The following is a 17,720-nucleotide window of genomic DNA, read 5'->3' on the forward strand; positions in this document are numbered from 1 at the left end:
ACACACACACACACACACACACACACACACACATTTATATATAAATATACAATGGGCTTCTTTCAGTTTCTGTCTACCAAATCCACTCACAAGGTTTTGGTTGGCCCAAGGTTATAGTAGGAGGCACTTGCCCAAGATGTTACACAGTGAGAATGAACTTGGAACCACATTGTTAGGAAGCAAGCTTCTTACCATACAGCCATGTCTGTTCATGTATTACATCTTTATATTTATTCATTATTATATATCTCAAATATTTTATTTCATTTTTCTCATATGATCATGTATATCTCTGTGTGTGAGTGAATCTGCATTTTATATATATATAAATATGTTTGTACATATACCTATACACACACACATATTTATTTCTATCTATCTATCTATCTATCTATCTATCTATCTATCTATCTATCTATCTATCTACACACACATACACACATATATATGTATGTATATAGTTATGTATATGCATGTGTGTGTGTCTACATATAGTTAAATGTACATATGTATATGTGTGTGTGTGTATCCATGCGTATGTATAAGTAAATAGCTATATGTAAATTTTTAAAAATATCTCATTAAATACTTTACGAAAAAAAATACACTCCAACAGAATTCAGCTGTAGAAATATTTTTAAATATTAACACTAGTTATTATAGAGATATCAGAGAAATAACTGTTAGAGAGAGACAATATGAAAAATTTGACATTTGAAGTGGAACATGATTTAAAAAAAATATTCTATGATCATGTAATTTAATATTTTCTGAAGCAAAACACATATATGTTGTAGGAACATTATTAAAATTGGTAATACAAGAAGTCAATGTTGATTAACAGAGGAAAAAATTATTATAAATATCAAAAATCCTCAAGAAAAATTATTTTCAAGAATTTTTCTAATATACCATTCCACTTCAAATACCAAAGTTCTCATTTTATCTCCATAACAGCTATTTCTCTAATATCTTTCTAATAACCGTTTATAATATTTTAAAACGCTTCTGTTGAATTATATGTTTGTAATTTTTTTTTTTGGTATATGATATTTAATGAGCTTTGTTCTTGAAGATTATTTATACTCATGTACACAAATATACACTTACTCATACATGCATACATACATACATGCATGCATACATACATACATGCATACATACATACATGCATACATACATACATACATACATACATATATATATGTTGTGCACATGTGTGTTTGTATATGTGTATATAAAAACATGTATAATTATATATGTTTATATATATGTATATATACATCATACATATGTATACACACATGTGAGTGTTAGTATGTAGATGTATACACACACACACATACAGTTAAATGAGAAATGAAATGAAATATAGGCTTCTGTAAAATACTTTGGTCGTGCATTTTATAATGATTATATGTAACTATTGAGAGGAAGTACCAACTAAATATCATAACTTGCTGTTAAATGTAGCAATTTTAAACTGTTAAAAAGTAAACAGTGAAAATTTCTGATTTTACTTTGTCTCCTGATATCTAAATAAAACATACACAGATTCTAATCTGATGATGTTAGGTGGAAATACTGGATTAAGGCAGCTATTTTTTAATATTTTACTTTCTATATGATTATTTGCTGACATTTAGAAGCACATTCCAATATGTTCAGTTCCTAGGAAAGTCACTCAGCCACCTATTGTCCTATTGTTCACACTTCTAGCATCATCATCACCATTATCATCATTTAGTGTCCGTGGTTCATGCTGGCAGAGGTTGGAAGATTTGACCTGGGCTGGCAAGCTGGAAGGTTGCACCAGACTCCAGTCTGATTTGCCATTGTTTCTATGGCTGGATGCCCTTCCTTCACCAACTACTCTGAGAGTGTAATGGATGCTTTTACGAGCCACTGCGATTTTACTTGGCTTGACGGGTCTTCTTCTCAAGCATGACATATGGCTAAAGGTCACAGTCATTGCCTCCACAAGGACCAACACTTGAAAGGTGCTTTTTACGTATCACTGGCATCAGGCACTTTGCCTCCATGAGGCCTAATGCTTGCATGGTGTTTTTTATGTGCCACCAGAATGGGTGCCAGTTACACAGCACAGTCATCAACCATGACTATGATTTCATTTGGCTTGACATGTCTTCTCAAGCACAACATATTGTCAAACGTCTCAGTCACTAGTCATTGCATTTGTGAGGCCCAAAGTTCAAAGATCATGCTTCCCCACCTCATCCCATGTCTCTCTGGGTTTACTTCGACCACAAGTTTCCTCCACAGTTAGAGATCAGCACTTCTTTATGCAGCTATCCTCGTCCATATGCATCATATGACCATACCAGCACAGTCATCTCTCTTGCACACCACATCTGATGCTTCTTATGTCCAACTTTTATCTCAAGATGCTTACACTCTGTCAAACATCTCTAAGTTAATGGAAACAGTGGTTAACATTGATGCTCACCATCACCTTAAATCCCTCTCTCTTTGTCTCTTCTCTAATCATTAGAAGACTGAATTTTCTATGTCACTCCACAGTGAGTATTCATTTTAGAGAAGTTTCGTGAAAGCAGAGTTTTTTGCCCTTGCTATCTGCAAAACCTTCTAGTGTGTCTAACATTCAAATCTCCTATCAAAATATTCTGCCTGTGAGCTACACACTGCTCTCTTCTCTCATTTTTCTATGCATCAACGATTTACTCAATACCAATAATGTCTTTACTTGTGCAGTAATGCTCATTTCTCTCTAACCTCTCTACCAGTAATACCCATTCCCCCTCTAACCTTCTCCAACTATGCATCTAAAAATCACATGCCAAACCTGCAATGATTCCTGGAACCATGCCAATCTTGTTTTCTTTATAAATAGTAAAAGAAACTCAAGAGAACATCCGCCCCCAACTACACCCCTAAACACGAGTGTAAGAGCTAGAAATGATAAGTCTAAGGCTTTCAGTAATTTGTTGTAAACTCTAAAACAAATAATTCATCTGGCATTTACAATTGGCTGTTGTCTTCAGGTCCACAATCATAAAAATAATAAAAATTCTCAGCAGTAAACCATTCTTCTTTAGGGATTGTTAAAATAAATTTCGTTTGCTGGATTGCACTGTAAAAAATGAAACAAAAAATGGAATCCTTTTGAGGTATTCTACATATGTTAGGTGGTTAATAAGGGAAATTGATGATATTGAGAGATATCACTGAATTTGCACTATGCATCTCTTTCTAATCCTTCTCAATATTTTTATCCTCGTCCTCTATTTCCTATTCATCATCATCATCTTCACATTCATTATTGTAATTATTTCAGCATCTGTCTCCCTGGTAACACTGGTTAAGCTATCTTGTATTGTCATATCTTAGAAGTCTGATTTGTTGAACATTATGTGACTTCAGGTTTTTTTGAAATAGCAACTTGAAATAATGAAGTGCAACAGTTCTAACTAATGGAACTCAAATCATGCATAACTAAAACTCATCCCCAACTACAAATACAGAGTGCCTGCCATCTGCTCTTCTAACAGTTGTACTCTAACACTTCAAAACAATTTGTCTGCTACTCAGTGCTCTCAGGATAGGGTATTCAATTTATGTTGAACTTTCAGTAACTAATTCATAACTTGTTATTTTGGTTTTTGGTGACTGTGTTTCATATATGTTGCTTGAGTTAACTTTATGAAAGAGTTGACTCGAGCAACAAATATGAAACACAATTACCAGACAACAAAATCATGCTAAAGTGACATTCAAAATAACAAAATAAATAACTGTAACAAACAAGCACAATTTGTATCCTCAAATGACAATTCCACACAGTTATTAGGAAGATTGAGGTGAATTTAGTGATGCAGAAGGAAATGAAATAAAGCTGTTGGGAAAAAACAGAAGCTAATGTTGTCCAATGGGCAATATGTCAATATTCTAGCATGAAAATGGATAAGCAGTTGTGCAAATAGATATAAAATGTGGTACAAAAAAAGATGACCTGGCCATAAACAATTGGAGCATACCTGACAAAACTCACAAAGAAATTTCTTCAAACCATCAGATAAAATTACCAATGATAGAAGTGAAACTCTTTGTACACTGATAAATATCTTGATCAATCCCTTCTAGCATCACCTGAAGGGATGCAAAATTATCAAATTGAAATAAACAGGATGTAGGGCAATGGTTCTCAACCACTTTTTTAAGCTATGGACCCCTTTGATTCTTATTTTGCTTAGGTGGATCCTCATACCCATTCAATGTTTAAAAAGTCTTATATTTTTTAATTGAATATTATTAGGAATTGTATAAAAACAAAAGATTGTTAAAATATTTCGTGTATTATAGAAATATAATTTCTATAATTTCTTCCACATTAATTTTTTCAAGAAATTCTTATATGGATCCCCAAGGGTTATATAGACTCCCTGTTGAGAACCACTGCTGTAGGGCATGAAAGTGTAGGTGGTTCCAATTATAATTGATGAGTCAAGTGTAATTTTAAAAAGAACATGGACAAAAATATAAAAATCACAAAAATACACCTTACACAGTCATTCTTGGTGCAACCACATCCCATAGCTTACATCTCCTCCCCATCCTCTTCCTCCTCCCCTTCTTTTCCTCTTCTTCTTCTTTTTCTTATTCCTCCTCCACCTCTCCCTCCTCCTCCTCCTCCTCATCATCACAGTCATTACTGTAATTGTTTCATCATCTATTTTTAGTTCAATGACCCAAAATAATCAATCTACACAACACATGCAAAACATAATTTCCACCCAGTAATATAATGTAATACACTTCATCACCCATGATGTATCCAGCCCATAGGTCCTACTATTGTCACTATGCTCTGATCACCTTTCCCTGAAAATCAAATCTCTGAAATCTCTTCTCTGCTCATGTCTTTCTTGCAGACCAACTTATAATAATTTTAAGTGAAACATTAATAGCATCAGTTTCACCAGAGTGAGCCAGCAGTATCATTTGCATGCTGGGTAAAATGCTTAGTAGCATTTCGTCCATCTTTTTACATTCTGATTCAAATTCCATTGGGATCAACTTTGCCTTTTATCCTTTTGAGATTAATAAAGTAATTACCAGTTGATGTAATTGACTTACCCACTTCCCTGACATTACTGGCCTTGTGCCAACATTTAAAGCCAATATTCCCCATTGCATGAAAGTGTGGTACCACAGGCTTGTGGTGCTAGGGAACAAAGTGTTAGCTCATCTATTTCTTTTGCTAAGTTTATGTATGTTTCATTTGTAATCCCTTAAGTTTTGGTTGGAGATATTCTTGAAATTAGAGATTTTAACAGTCTTTCCAGTTTTCCCAGTCATTCAGGTACATTTTATTCTGACAAGTAGGATTAATTTACTGTATCATTAATCTCATGCTCTTTGTCTCAATGTTTTCTAGATATAGTTCTGATGCTGCCCAATGTCCTTCAAAAGTTGTTAGAACTTGTAAATCCATTTTGACACCCCCTATCATAAGTCACCTTTTTTTAAACCTTACTTTGACCTCTCTCCTCTACTGCAATATAAAAGTCACTTTTAGCCATTTATTTACACCAATTTTATGCCTATGGATCCCTTTGATTCCTATTTTCCTCTATTAGACCTCCATAGTCATTTGATGTATATAAAAATATCCTACTATAAATGATTAAATTACAACAGTTATTATAGTCCATTGTTTGTATTATAGTGCATTGTTGTGTCATTCAAAACATTTTATTCTTTACAAACAATACACAATGCTTCAAGTGAACTACAATACTTTCCTATCCTACTACACTTTTTGTTATTAGATATTATCAGGAACTGTATAAAAAAGATTATAATATTTTTTGTGTATTATAGAAGTATAATCAATTTGTTGCATGTAAATTTCAGTAATAAAATCTTCTGTGAACCACCAAGGACCATATGAACCCCAGTAGAGAACCACTGATTTACACCATGTCTAACATATCTTACTGGAATTCTTGTGTTTCTTTGACTCTTGTGCTGAGGTATAAAGATAGAGTTAGAGGTATGTCCAACAGTTTCAACTGTGTTTTCACTGTGTCTTCAGTTTTGCTTCCTAGAGACATGCTGTACAGCTTCACATGAGGAATAGTCAGTCCAACTTTTCAAAAGCAGAGTTTTATAAGTTTTCTCTTTGCCCTCTCCCATGGCAAAGAAATGTTTAGTTTTATGAAATTTCCCTATTTCCATTTTTTCCTTGTAACTGTGGTAGATTTAAAGGTTCCATCTGTTCATTTTGTATTAAAGACCAGTTCGACTGTAATATCTGACTTTGTGTAAGAATCGCAATAACTATTGTTGTTGTTCTTACTGTCACTGTCGTCAAGGTAACTTATTTGACTATTTGGAACATTTTTATTAATTGTTCACTCAAAAATTCATTTTCTTTCACCTTTTGTACATTCTGTTTTGTACATTTAGTTAAGTATGACAGATTTCATACATTGGAAATTATGCCAACATTATTAAATACAAGGGCCATTTTAAAATTTCATAGGATTATCAAGATACTCTCATGGAATGTTACCAAGTGAGGTTTATTTTTCTACATAGTCCGCCCTTGTGGTATAAGTTAGGAGAATGGGGAGGGTGATACCAATTCAAAGCCATACTCATGCAGAGCATGCACTAAAACCAAAGGCTTGTGTGCTGGAGCATTGTCCTGATGAAACAAGACACTTTTTGTCAGTTTTCCTGGGCATTTGATCTTGATAGCCTTTTGAACTGCCTCAGCAAGTTGGCACAGTATCTTCCATTGATACTGTTGCCCTTTTCAAGATAGTCAAATACTTTTTGCATTCCAAAAAATGGAGGCCATCACCTTCCCTGCAGATGAAAGAACTTTGGCCTTCTTTGGAGCAGGTAAGGAGGGGTGTTTCAACTGTATGGACTATCTTTTTGTTTCTGGTTCAAAGTGATGAACCTAACACTCAGCCTAACTTAGGAAACCAGCTGGATCTACCTCAAACAATATCAGATTTTCCTACAATGTGATCAGCCTGGTGTACTTTTGATCAGGTGTCAGAAGACATGGCACCCACTGAGCAGAAACCTTCATCATTCCAAGCTCATTTAGCTGAATATTCTCAACTCTTTTATGAGATATGCTAATAGCATTGGCTATTTGATTTATAGTCAATCGCCTGTCATCCATCACCATGTGGTGAACATAATCAATGCTTTCTTCAGTGGCTGAAGTTGCAAGACATCTAGACCTTCCCCTCCCAAACTCAGCTACCCACTTTTGTGCTATTGATAAAGCTGGAGCGTCATCCCATAATGTAGCAAACATGTCAGCATGAATGTCCTTAGGTGCTAAACCCTTTTCCAGCAAGTACTTGATAACAGCATGATGCCAAATTTTTGTCCATTTTCAAGAGACGTCACTAGTAGTTGCTACAGAAGTCTTCTTTGCACAGTCAGATGTCAATCTAACTGGAAAGAAAGAATACAATTATCGATAAGAAAAGTTGCAATTCATGCATACAAGATTTCATGGCTCAAGCATCAGTTGTTTATAGTCAGCCTATGAACTTTTCAGCCTGCCCTCATAACAACAGAAAAGAGGTGTTGAAAGTATACATGAGAAATGGTCTTAGAGAATGCTGAAGGGAATACGAAGAAGTGTACTCTGTGTTTTTGCACTTTCTGCAGGCTCATTGGAGGATTTGTATATGGATCTCTTGAACTGGGCACTTTAGAGTGGAATAATAGTTTAGTGTTAAGTACTCTGGTTAATGTTATGATACATTGCTGATGCTAGAGTATGAATTGTGCCACCTTCTCATCTTATCTCTAACCATAACCATTTGGCTATCCTCATTCTCAAGTATCAGCAAAGTATAGAAAACATGTCATAGACAGAGCTAGAGTAGTAATAGCATGCCTTAACCCCTAATAAAAGTGATTTTAAATTTATTCTAATTCGATTGAAATGAATGAATATTTTATGTTTAAAAGCTTTTACAACAATCTACTATAGTCAACTGTTTATTGAATTATTAGTAAACATGGCCTTAGAATCAGTAAAATTTTACCATGATCATTATCAATTCCTATTAAATATTTTAGTAATGTGTCAAGGGATGTTATATAATGGCCATAAAGCATATATTAGGGATGCTGATAAAATACTTCTACATTAGTTGCATCTATTTCACATAACTTTTTAGCATATTTATGAGTGAAATATAATGACATTTAGAAATAGGAATTATTGAGTATCTAGGGATGTGAGAAGTGTTATTAGATCAGGGATAAAAATAAAAAAATTCTGATTCCAGATTGGATTTTTTCTGTATGCCTATGACTTGTGCTCTTAGGAAAGGCATGAAAGTCACAATATTATGATATCAAAACTCACCTAAAAGTTGAATGATGACAAAGTCTGCATTGGTAGGGACAATGGGCATTCAGTTGCACGATCAAATGTTCGACCTACTTGTTGAATTAAAGAATATTCCACAGATGTATGAACTGTTAGCATAATTCTCAGATCAAATCAGGCTGATGTGATAGGTGACAAGACAGCACCTTTGAATCACAGGTATAATTCATCCAATAGGTTGCCACACAGCCTTTAAGTTCACACTCACTTATGAACCAAAAATTATGGTTAAAGGCATTTATCCATGATGCCATACACGGGATTGAATCTTAGACCTCATTGTTGGCCAATGTCATTACTCAAAGCAATAAAAAACAAATAAAAAATATTTTGTACTCAAAATCTTCATCAGCTTTTCTTGAATATTATCACAACTACTATTACTACTACTACTGTCACTATTATTGCTAGATATATTTTGCAGTCTTTGAATATGTCACTTTGACCATCTTCATTTATGGCTGTTAGCCAATTCTTTTTGCCAAGTCATCCTTTTAGTGCTCTGCTTGCATTTATTTCCAAACGCTTAAGAAGCAGAACGAAGAGAAATTATCCCAATTCATGGTGTTAAAGATCTCCCACTCCCATACTGCCAATTCTTGACTAGACAGAAAATAGAATATTTTATATTCTTATTTTTACACTTTTATTCCAGATATTTAAATGTACTTCAAAGAACTACTATCAAGTTTACTCATACATCTCTTGATCCTGAAAGCCATTATTCAATATTAAAACACATCAATAGCAGCAGAATTGCAGAATGGGAGGACATCAGACTAAATGCTTTATATTATTTTATGGTGTCCCTTTATGATGCAAGTTCCAACCCTGCTGAGAGTAGATTTGCCTTTATATTTTATGAGCTGATAAAAGTACTGTAGTCACTCAAATGATTGTATCACCTTCTAAAATCTATGGCATTATACTTGAATATCAATATTAAATATTAGTATTAAAACACATCCTCAAGACAGAATTATCAGCCTTTAGCATTGAGATTATCAAATGTAATGTTTATTTATATACATAGCTTTGAATTAATTATACCTTATCCTGTGGTTTCAAAATTTCAATGATGTGATTATTTATTTTTACAATGACATTGTAGGGTAGGTGTGAGATGTTGGATTTGGCCAGTTGGAGCATAAAAGATGTAGAATATTTTCGCCAGATATGGCTGGTCTAAATGCTAAAGGGTTAAAACATATTTACATCACAACACTTATCGTAGGGCTTTGAGATTTCTATATTGCCACATACATTAACTGTTTGCCAGTGCTAAGATATTTGATGATCTCACAAGCCCTGTTTTTCAGTACTAAGCTATTTCCTCAGAATTAGGATTCTCTCCATGGAAATGTCTCCATTCACATTAAGATATATCTATATCATAAGATGAGTGCTATTACTCACTGCTAAATCATAAACTCTTGCCATCACAATGGCTGCTAGATAACGTTAAAATGTCTCTACATCAAAAAAGATATTAATAAATAGAACAACAACTTGTAACAAATGGATATATAAACTTTCCTCTGTTCTGCTGCAACAAATTGGTAATCCAAATATCAAAGGCTGTCTTTTGTACATCAGTGGGAAGTCAGTGAGAGATTTGCTGCATAGTATTAATGTTAGCATTTGTTTTGATTATAAGTTAATGCAAAACGGAAATATGCAAAGAGAAGGTGAGGTGGCAATGTAGGAATTCCATTTCTGTGGATTTCACATTCTGTCTATTTTGTTTTTGTTTTAAACATAGTAAAGTTATGTGATAAAAATTTGATGGACTTTGATAGTAGATGGGAAAGTAGTTGGATGAAAGAATATGTTAAGAGCTGCTGTTTTAGAATTTTTTTTATTGTACTGCTGTTTTACGCATCAATTTATTTATGAAAATTTGAATAGTTAGCTGATTATTTTGTAAGCTAGATAGATAAATATGGAGGATAAAGCGTTTGGATCTATGAAGAAAAGAACATTTTGTTAGTTCTGATATTTTTGGAGTGGTGCAAGTGAACTATGCTTAAAAAAACCCATGATACACAGATTGTTGATCAAAGAAACAATTTGACAGCAATTTCCTGTTTCAGCCACACCTATTTAGAGTGACACTGATCTATGAGTGAGCACTTGAAACATTTTGTGGTCTCTAACATTTTAAAAACTAGAAAGCAATGTATTTGAATGTGCTTGTTAAAACAGAAGTCAACCAATTATATAGAAACTTCACCTTGTTCACTGATGATGAATTAAAAAATATACCTTTGATGTTGTTCTTGTTGTTTAGCTTCAAACCAGTTCCAATCAAATAGACCTATGATCAAAGACAATATATTTTTTAAATGGTAAAATGTGATGTGACAGATAGTTGACTGCTATTTACTGCTGATCAAGCTATTGCATACATATTCCTTTATTAGTTAATATGATATTATTATTGTTTTTATTTATTTACTCCAGATCAGATTTGACTGAACAAATCTACACTTAAAAATATTCCAGGTGTCTTTTTTCTTTTTGTTGTTGCTTATCAAATTTCCTATATGTGCACATGCATTCACACACACACACACACACACACACACACACACACACACATGCACGCATTCATACACACACACGGACATGTCTTTGTTTTTGTTGTTGATGTCATAGCCATTTATTTATGGTCGTATTGCCTTAAATCTATGTAGAAAGTAGAAAGGTGAGAGGGCCCTTTAGTTGCAGCTTCCTGAGGACTCACCAACCTTTTTAATGATTGTGCCCTGATAAAATGCAGGGATGATGGCCTGGAAATCTGAAGCCATATGAACAGTCATACCATGAACAACTTCAGGAAGAATTTGATAAAGATCTTCAAATAATTCAGCCTAACTATAACAGTCACCATCAGTTTGACAAAAGTTAACTTCCTAGCATAAGAGAAGGGCAAGTAAACCCTTACAGAAAATCCAATGAGAAAACTGTTAACATTCATAGAAACTCCAGCCATCGTCGGCTGTAATTAGGAACCTAATTGCATGATCTAATCTATTGATGGATTGAGAGATCTTCAACTTGGCTATATCCCATTACAACGAGAAACCAATGAGAAGTGGCTTTATAGATAAGTTAGTGTAAGTGGAGGATACCCCATCTAACCTCTGAACCCAAAAAGAGTCAGAAAAAGGAAAATGCTGTCATTTAATCCTTCTTTCAGACTAAAAGTTTCAACTAACATATCTGGGAGCTCCCTGATGTTACTTAAAAAACAATTCCCTTGAGCTCAAAGTGTAATATTATATTCTTCAATCCCTATAAAGTTAAGGTCAGTTGCTCCTGCATGCACAACATTACTCCAAACATTGCACACTACAATAGATGCAAAGACACACCCAGTGTTCAATTCACAACCCCACCTGCAATTGTCAAAATCCTACCAACTGCCAACTGGAAGTATTCTGCTTCTCAAAAGTTGTAGTCTCTAACATGAAATGTATCGTTGACCTGGAGCAATTGCATCATTGCTGCTGGACACTTTACATTTGGTACTGACGCTTCTGTGCTTTTTTAGTGCTACACATCTAAACGAGTTGCTTTTTTAAGATGAATATATCCACATTAAGTAAGACATTCAGGTAACTGTTTGCTGCTAATACTGCCTCTGACATTAATAACAAATGTGTGTGTATTGATATAAATATTGATACAGTATTCATAAACGTTACAGGCATAGCATAGGCATAGGCATGGTATAAGCACAGATGTGGTTGTGTGGTTGAGAAGCTTGCTTCCCAACCATGAGGTCTTGGGTTCAGTCCCACAACACAGTAATTCAGGCAGGAGAGTTTTTTTAAAGTCTTGAATTGTCCAAAGCCTTGTGAGTGAATTTGGTGGATAGAAACTGAAAGAAACTTGTCAAATACACTAGCAGTTAGGGGGCTGTACTCATTATCACTAGATCTTTGTGTTTGATTCCTGGATCAGGTGGCATGTTGTGTTCTTGAGCAAAACATTTTCATTTCACATTGCTCTGCAGTTAGTTTGACATCTGGCATGTGGTACTTTGTACCTGTACAAGCGATGTCGATTTGACGGAAAGAGTTAGCTTCTGCAAGCACAAATATTATAAACAAATCACCCGTGTAGTTGTTCAAGAAGAAATTGTAGAATCCTTATCCACCATCTAATGACAAGAAAGTTGTTAGATGGTGGATATATGTATGTATGCATGTCTCTTCTATTTTTTAATTATTATAAATCTTCCACTAAGGATGGAGCTGGTTTCCAACAAATGGATGTAGTTAACACAGACAAATTCACATTTGATACTTGAGAAAAGTCTTGCATATTTTTACTGTTCTACTCATAGATTGCACTTGTAACAAAAGAATCAGCTGGTCAATTTCTCTTTCTGAAAATCGCCATTTATCCAAATTCTTCTTTAAGCATTTACTCACAAAACCTAGTACTCCAATTATTATTGGTATGAATATGAATTCATAGTCTGGGTACAGAAGCTGGAGGTTTCAAAGCAGCTGTCCATAGATGTACTCTTTTTCTTTGATTTTCAAAGAGATATTTATATCTGCAGGGCAGCCAACCTCAATGATGGTACATACTTTTGTCCCTCTGTCCCAAACAACAGTACTCGACCTGTTATGCTTACATTTGACAGAAGTTTTGATGGGAATATTCCACCACCATTCCTTGAGTTGGTGTTTATGAATGTATTCTGTAACAGAGGGATTTTCTAAGTTTATTTCAGGACAGTCTTTTTTTTGCGGATGGCATTGTAAATTGTTTTAGCAACATCGTGCTGCACAGGGAGGTAGTACCGTAATGACATTTTAGGACAGCTGTTAATCACATGAGTGATGTCTTCCACAGAAACATGACATAGCCTACACATTATGTATGTATGTATGTATGTATGTATGTATGTATGTATGTATGCATGCATGTATGCATGCATGTATGTATACATGTATGTATGCATGTATGTATGCATATATGTATGTATGCGTGCATGTTTGTATGTATGCATGTATGTATGTATGCATGAAGGATATGTGGAATTTTCATCAAGATGACTGCATGGCCACAGTCAAATGACTGAAACAAGTAAAAAAGTAAAAGAGTAAAGAGTATAGTGAGGAGTATTCAGTCCAGAGAAATTAAGGGAAGGAATAAATAATATATTTCTGATTAAACTTTGAAATAATAAATGAGTGTCCATATCACTAATGAAGATATTTTGTTAATGAGACCTGCAGAAGAACTATGAGGCTAAGGAGTCTATGTATACATGTAGAGAAAGTTTAGTGCTGTTTTTTTTAATAACAGTAAACGGGTTATGTATGGAGAAGAGTTGGATAGGTAAAATGTCTAAGCTATATGTTAGTGATAATCAGAAGTGTTAGTTTTTTGCACTTTGACCTCTGGAAAAATTTGAAGGGCTTAAAAAATTTGTGTATACAGGTGGAGAATGGTTCATGCTGCTTATTAAGAGACAGTGTTGGGTTATGTTACAGTATGTGCAATGATTCTTTTAGGCAAAGCTGGCCCTGGTATGGGAGACCAGAATCAACTTTCGGCCAGGATATACTGTAAGGATTTTTTTTCTTGAGTTAGTGCATGTGATCTGCTAGAGGGGTAAATTTGCTATGCTCTTAATATTTAAACGAATTTAAATGCATCAAATCTTGATGCTTGAAATTAATTGGGAATCCTATATAGTACCTAATAGAATTGTGAAGTGTTCTATGAACTATGCAGTTGTAAACCACTTTAAACCTTCTGCAATGAGTTTGCAAAGGGCATTCATTCATAGATTTGCAATTGCAACTAGACCTATCTGGCATGATGGAATTTCTTATATGTGGATTATATGTATGTTTGTATGTATTCATGTATGTATGTTTTTGTGTACCCTGGTCTTGACATTATGTGATGGTTGTACACAAGTGTGTTGTTCATTTTCAGTCTTCCATGAAAAATGTCTGGACATGGGATATATTACCTTACTTGGAAACAGGTGAGGGTTTCTGGCAGGACAGAAATCTGACCATAGAAGATCTGCTTCAGCAAATTCCATGTGACCTTTGCAAGCATGGAAAAGGGAACATTAGAGGATGACAGCAATGACAACAACAATAGAATGTCACTCAAAGTTTCATGCTTGAAATATATATATATATATATTTCCAATATGAAAGAGACAGTATAATATTTGTGCTTCAAATATAGAAGTTGGAATTGATGAAAGGGTGGCATCTTACTTTCTGAAACAGATGTGAATGGGTTAACATGAGTGACCATGGGATTGCACCTGGAAAGTTCCCTTCTGAGGTACAAGTCCTGGCAAGGTTGTTTATGCCAGTGCCATGTAAAAGCACCCGGGATGGTGCCATGTAACAGTACTCAGTATACCCTGTAAAGTGGCTGGCATTAGGAAGGGCCTCCAGCCATAGAAACCATGCCAAAAGAGATAGGGAACCCAGGCAGCTCTTCAACTGGCCAGCTCCTGTCAAACTATCCAACCCATACTAGCATGGAAAACAGAAGTTAAATGATAATGATGATGCATGACTACATCTAAAATCAATGTGGAGATTTACCCTGTGTCTATGGTTTTAAATTGTTCTCCCTTCTGCCAGTCTCAACTTCCAAGCTTAATTTGTATACCAACACTAACAACTCATACCGTAGTGCAGTATTTGACATTGTCTCTTTTTATAAACATTGTATTCTGCTTCTATAATCAATTTAACCATAATTTGTGTTAATTACCAGAATCATTAATAACAGTATTTAGAGTTGTTATAATGAGACAGTAACTCTGTGACTGAAAATTATTAAAATTATTGCATTCTGATCAAGGAGGGATGGAATGAAAATCTGATATTGAAGTAGATTTATGCCTTGAGATGGAAGAAATGAGAGAATTGGCAATTAAATTACAGAATTAATTGTTGCTCTTCATTCTAATTTCGCTAGGGATAACTTTATCTTTTTCTATTTTAGACTTGAAGAAATAAGTAATCCATTAATAAAACATTGTGGATGATTTAGTTTACCCTGCTTCCATCTCTTATGATGATTTGCCTCATCCTTTCTTGAAATAAATGATTAAAGTGGATCAGGCTTGGCTGTGTGATAAGAAGTTTACTTCCCTGTCATATTGTCCCAAGTTCAGTCCTACTGTATGACACTTTGGGCAAGTGTCTTATACAATAAGCCCCTGACTGACCAAAGCCTTGTAAATGGATTGAACAAATGGAAACTGAAAGACACTAGTCATATATGTGTGTGTGTGTGTGTGTGTGTATTTGTCCCCACCACTATCACTACTTGGCAACCAATGCTTGTTTGTTCATATTCCCATAATTTAGTAGTTGACGTAAAAGCCTAAAGCCCTTCAAGACGGTGCCGTAGTATGGCCACAGCTCAGTGACTGAAATAAGTAAAAAATAAAAGATATTTTAAATTTCCATTTCTCGTTCTCTTACTCTTTCTCTCTCTCCCTCTCTTTCTCACTCTTTTCTCTCTCTCTCTGTATATATATATGTTTGAGTGTATATACAAACACACACACACACACACACACACACACACACACACACACACACACACACACACACACACACACACACACACACACACACACATACACACACACACATATTATGCATTCTAACTACATGTATTGCCTCTTTTTCCTTGTATGTAGTATGATTATTAATTTGCTATCAATTTTCGATGCTGGCACAGGTTTAGTAGCATATCATTTTCCTATAAATATAATTATGGTTAATAGTCTGATTAGATATTTGCAGTTGTTATAATTTATAAATCACCCAAACAGATGTTAAAATCACTGTAGTGTGTAATATCTCAAGCCAAAAACTGTATTCCCTATTAAAAAATATTTCAGATGCATATGTTATGAAACTAATTACTCAAAGAAATTAATCTTGTCATGAAAAAATATGAAATACATTTGTGCAGAATAACCAAATGGTTCGTTAGCAACTAATAATAAAAGGCCAAATTTATGGCTATATCGACATAAGTGCTTCTTCGAAAGTATAAACAAGGTGACAAAATATGATTCAAGCTGTGAGTTTCATATGAAAATTATTGAAAATTTTCAGATTAATTCACATATTAAAATTCAACGAGAGCATTGTTTTTTTCTTGTCATTAGGAAAAATTGGCCCATATGTTCGTTTTTGCAACTAAAAACCATTAACCTATGTAGAATATATGAGAGGATTTTTCATCTATTGCCTTCAGCAAAACCAGGAAACCAGCACTGCATTCTATTGAAATCCTTTTTGATTACGAAACAGTGATTAACAATGATCAAAAGTAAACTTGCTGTTCAAAGCAACGAACTGTATTTCCCTTTGACATTCCCAATGAACATTATCTTCTTTTAAATTCCAATCGAATAAGCATACCTAGCAAAAAATTACAATTATGATTACAGTTATTATTTTTGTTATTGAATAATTCTACATTTATTATAATACGTTATTGGCAATGTAAGTAGTACATCAGAATAGAGGACTTGATGTCTTTATTCGTTTCTCACAATTGGTGAACAACAAAATCATTGCTTATTACTTTCCTACAGTTTATTCTACATTTCTGGCAGTGAGAGTTACAAAGCATTGTCAATAACTCAGCCCAAAGAGCTTTCATTTAAGGAGTTCCAGCTTTTCGGTTTTCTTGCAGGTATTCATATCTTTCACTCATTTATAATGGTAAATTACACACACATGCACACACATACACACACACACATACACACACATACAGTAATAATACATATGCCAATATATATATACTAGTGGGGCCAGTGGAAATTCCACAGAACAGAAAAGAATTTGAGGTGCTGTTTAAGAAAGAAAGGATGATTTACATTTTTATTCTGCATAAATCTTATTGTTTCAGTGCAATAAATGATAGAAAAATATACAATATGTAATACACATATCATTCATTAGTATTTAATGCTACTGAAAATTCAAGAACAATATCGAATTCCATATTCCTTATTACGCAATATTTTATCATAATTACTCTACATTATAAACAATTAATGTACACAAAACGATACAGAGAATATACAAAATGTTTTTATTTACATGATTAGTTTCAATTCCTTTGCAAATCAAAATTAATAACAACAATGACTATTTTGTAAATTCCAGTCGCAATAATATATTATGATTTTGAAATTTCCCTTTGCTAAATGCTTTACATCTCTCTCTCTCTCTCTCTCTCTCTTCCCCTCCCCCTCTCTTCCCCTCCT

Source organism: Octopus bimaculoides, chromosome 18, assembly GCF_001194135.2.
Source record: "Octopus bimaculoides isolate UCB-OBI-ISO-001 chromosome 18, ASM119413v2, whole genome shotgun sequence".
Lineage (NCBI taxonomy): Eukaryota > Metazoa > Mollusca > Cephalopoda > Octopoda > Octopodidae > Octopus > Octopus bimaculoides.